A 4,958-nucleotide genomic window follows, 5' to 3' on the forward strand; every position below is an offset into this window, starting at 1 on the left:
AGTCAAGTGAAAAAGCTGAAAACCATTCAGGCTGGTGTTCTATGCTTAGTGGCACAATTAAAATGAACGCGTTTTACATTGTTACTTACTCTATAACGTAATCGAATTTTATTTATCCCAGAATCCATCCCTGGTCACATTATAAACCACAAAATGGAAATGATCATGCTTGAGTCCACTTTAACGGCCACAAATCTACGGCCATGACGTGTTATGGTTTTGGCGTGAAGTATTTATTTAATTGTCAATATTATCTAGTAATATAATAGTCTTTTTGTAAGAATCATCCATAATGCATTTCGTTTTAAAGCATAGACGACAATTTGTGGGAAATATGTGTAAAAAGTAAATAATGACTCTTGACGGAACAAAATATGAACTTCAAGGATCCCCACCCCCCAACCCCCGTAATGCTTACGTAATACTTGAACGGCTAAAAGCAGTTTCTTCTAGACAACGCAGTCGTATTTATTGTCTTTCCGTTAAGGTCTGAGAGAGTGACTGAAAGAAGAGGTTTTAGATACGTAGGTTTTGATGTTTTCCGGTTTCATAAAAAAATGGCTGAACAAAGAAAACTATCAAGCCGCCAAGTACAGTTTAATGGTAAAAGAAAATCTGCACTTTAATACTGAGGCGAGAGATTACTCTCACTATGGTAGAAATAAATATGGTCGGGTAAAACTTTTTAGATATGATTTCAATTTGAATACTTGAAGCATAAAATATATTCTTCAGTATTTTAGCTACCTACCTAAAATATTGGAGGCTCTCCTGATGTTAAGCGATATACACGGATACTCAATGCTAGAGTCCTCGCGAGTAGTTCGCCGGATTTTCGGAATTGATTGGAAAATACTTCAGTGCGTAGCTGGTTCTACATAGTGGTGGCCTTGAATTACGCTCAGTAGTGGAACGATGCATGCTACATTTTGTTCCACCATACTTAGTAAGTAATAATTAATATTAATTTTATCCTGTTAACGACCAGTCCGCGAAAAATTAAGATATATTTTATGTCATACCATATTTTATTGTTTCATGTCTTTCAACTATTTTTTTGTTCTATGCAAGTGTAGTCCTTTGTACTGTGTTTAATCTACCTCTTGCTTAGCCCCTATGGTCATTTCTTTTTCTTTTTTAATAAGAGTTTAAATGCTGGACTTAACCGACTGTGAAAGGATCGTTTTGCACTACTGGGTTATTAGGAATGCCTTAACATTATAAAACTTTTTTTTTTCAAATACAGAAATGTTTTAATTGCTTGCCTGGACGTCCGATGCTCCGAACCTCAGCTGCTTTATTAATCTGAACAACTCCTTTGAACTCTCTCCGTAGCATTTAAAGTGATAACAAAACACCTAGTCGATTAAGATAGAATCATTACTAACGCCTTGTGAGAAAATCATTAAATATCTAAAAATATTCCTCCATTCATTAACGTGTAATGTTTCTTTTACGTATGTAACTTTAAATATTAAACCTTAAACAAACTTTAAGGTTTAATTTCAGTTTTCTTTTATTAAATCTATTATTGTAATAAAAAAAAGTTGTATAATTATTCATTTGACAACAAGTCATTATAATATGTAAGATTTGGGAACACTTTAAAGTATATTATTAAAATAAATATATAGTTGGGAAATCTTCGATAACTTAATAGTAAGTTCTATAAAAAACGGAAATAATTTACATAAATAAATAAATCTAAAAACATAAATTTTAATATAAAGGTTATTTTTTTCCCATATTTTTGGGAAATTGACCCAAAATAAGCTGGTTTTAGGGAATTTAGGTCTAAATATAGACTACTTTGTACAAATAGCAACGTTAAACAGGCCAGAGGTGAATCAAAGGCTGGATTCCAATTAGAACGAAGATTGATGAGCCCCGAATCTCCCGTTCTGATGATTAATAGTTTGTTTAACTTTGTACACGGGATATAATGCTAATTCTATGTTGATAATTATTCAAATACAGAAAAATATATCTAATATTATATGTAATACATATACAAACTAATATTTGCAAATAAAGTTATTTATTGTTATAATAACCGCACAGTGAGCCATAGAAAAATAGGCATCCAAATATCGTATTAATTATCATTTCATAATAATAGGTTATTAGTATGGTCCATAATAATAATATAATAACAATACATTTCCACAATATGAAGGCATCTTTGTTTTAAAAAAATAGGAATATAAAAATTAAATTATCGAGGTGTAATTACACAAATCCATACGTACATATATATATATTATTAAGAACTAAGTTTTCTTCTACCACCCAAGAGTCTTGACACATAACACAAGGAAGTATCAAGGTTTTTTTAAAATTAATTTATATACACAAATATCACAACTAAAGTCTCAGATTCAAATTTCTGTATCTGTTTCGTGTATTTGTTCAATAAGCAAGGATGAGCTGTACCTGACACAGGCAGTAAATTTTAGGGTATAAGGCATGCGGGATTTCTAACGATGTTTTCCCTCACCGTACGAGTGAGTGTTTTGCGCATAGAAAGGAAAATCCATTGGTGCTCAGCAATTTTTTTCTTACAACTTACAGCCTGAGTTCTCAAGGCCAACGGCGAGATTACAATAAAATTTAGAGCTGTGATTCGAATGCCCGATCTCAAGGCTGAGTTTAAGTCATTAGGCTAAAACTGCTCAGCTAATAATGAAAATAATATACACACAAACTCAAGATAACTAAATGAATAAAAATTAAGAACTGTAAATAGGAAAAACGTGTGTGTACGGACACGCGTTAGATGTTATTCTTCTTTGGCGTAACAAAATAAAAAGCGTTTCAAAAATTTTACCTTTCGCCTTATTCTATGTTAGAAGAAAAAACTACATTAACAACAGAAAAAACTAAAATGTTAACTATAGATAACTTCCGGGTGTTGGTTTTTAGTGACGGTGTACGCGCGCATCGTAAAAATTTACTCTCATCTAAGTAATTATAAATATGTCTAATTTCAATAGCTTTTGTTCGTCGAACTCGATAGATAACAAATGAATAGCATTAGAACACATCGTGTTCAAACGCGTAGGAAGTTATAATCCGTAACAATAATGGCACTGTAGGAGCCGTAATAACGTGCTACGAGTGATTGCGAGGTTATAAATTGTATTTTTATAGGGCTGTCCAAATCTCTAATTAAATAATTCTATTGTTTGCAGATGCCCCAGTTGGAACTTTAATTTTGTACCTTATACGTAATCTCAGTCGCATAATTTGAAACGCATGCATGCATAGTTATAGCATAGAACTATGCTGAAACATCACGAAAGAGTCTCAAAGTTCGCCTCTACCTCTAGATTTTTATATTTTTATTACCACACTATAGTACAGTATGAAAACATCGTAAGGAAAGCGGTATGTCTAAGACCTAAAAAATAAGGTGTTTCAAGCATTTCTGACCAAAGGTGCCACAGTTTTTTTTAATATCGTGAGAAATACGCCTAAACATGGCACATAGAAGTATGATAATGTTGAATTCTGACTTCTTTAAAAAAAGGATATAAAATATCTAAATTTGTTTCATTGAGAAAATAGGTTTTTCTTTTTGAAGGAAATAGACATTCACGGGAAAATGTGTGGTCACGTACTTTGTCTAGCAAGATCCCTCGTGTCTCAGCGCACATTATTCGGTCACTTTCATAGGGTATAGTTGAAAATTCTTGCACCCAACATCCGTCCGCAAATATGTTTGCTTTTGCATATAAAACGCAAGTTATTCTGTTAAATATTCCTTGATTCAGCATTTTAATATTTTTTTTTACTGAATATGAATAGATTATCTCCGTAATAAAGTATTTCAATTGTCTTTCGCTAACGACAATTTCTGATTAGGATTTTACCAAAATGGCTGAATAATAATGACGTTTTTGTGGCTGATGTACAGGCCAAAAAATGGGAAGAAATTTTTTCTGTTTTGAATCGATTCCCAGTAGGAGTCTTCTCTGAGAGATATGACCGTCAATAGTTTAAAGAAAGGGTATACGATGACTGTCCTTTTCTTGGTGACTTTGGTTGTCCCGTCACGTTTACCCCCCCACCCCGTCCTATTCAAAAATTTCTTCAAGATTTCATAAAATTTCTACTGAACAACTTGTTACGAAAATAATTAATTATAAAATGTGTGGCAACCCTCAACAAGGACACGTGTTACGGGCCTCCTTTATCGTCCCGGAAACCTTATGAGAGTCTCGTCATGTGAAAATTTATTGTTACGTCTTATTCGCTTTTTATTTCAAGCCCAACTGCTGCTGTGACCTAACGAGCTTTGGATAGTGTTGGACATTTTTCTTCCATAGACCATAGTCATTTAAAATTGCCAAATGCAGTTAGGAGCCCTGGTTAGACTGACTGTTTCGTATACTGATATAATAAAATAGCCTCTTTCGTTATTTATAATGAGGTTTAAATTAAGTCCATGTCATTCCATTTAACATAAGGATACGGAATCTGACAGAGTGAAGGGCTTCTCCAAATTCTTGCACTTATCTCTTAAGTTAAAACTTATTGGGCGGCCAACCAGAATTTAAATCTAAATATTATATTACATAAAGATAAAACAGAAATAATAATAATAGTAGGGTGACAATCGAATGGCTGTCACGGTGGAAATAAATTAAAAAAATTAAATTAAAACAAAGATTCGAATGACGAATAATTTATTGTGCAATATTAATTATTTATATCCTTATCTTGTCTGTTATGTTGTGTCTGGAATGGAATAAAATATGGTATCTTTTTCATAATTGCAATAATAAATCACTAATACTAATACTAAATTAAATTAACTAGATAATTATTTTTACCACAATAATAAATATTATTCAGAATATAATATGATATACTATATAAAATAAAAATTAAGGTCCCTCAGCCAGTGTACATATAATGCTGGCAGCTTCACTTCGCTGTTTTACAATACTTACGTA

This window comes from Pieris rapae, chromosome 16 (genome assembly GCF_905147795.1).
Source record: "Pieris rapae chromosome 16, ilPieRapa1.1, whole genome shotgun sequence".
NCBI classification, from domain to species: domain Eukaryota; kingdom Metazoa; phylum Arthropoda; class Insecta; order Lepidoptera; family Pieridae; genus Pieris; species Pieris rapae.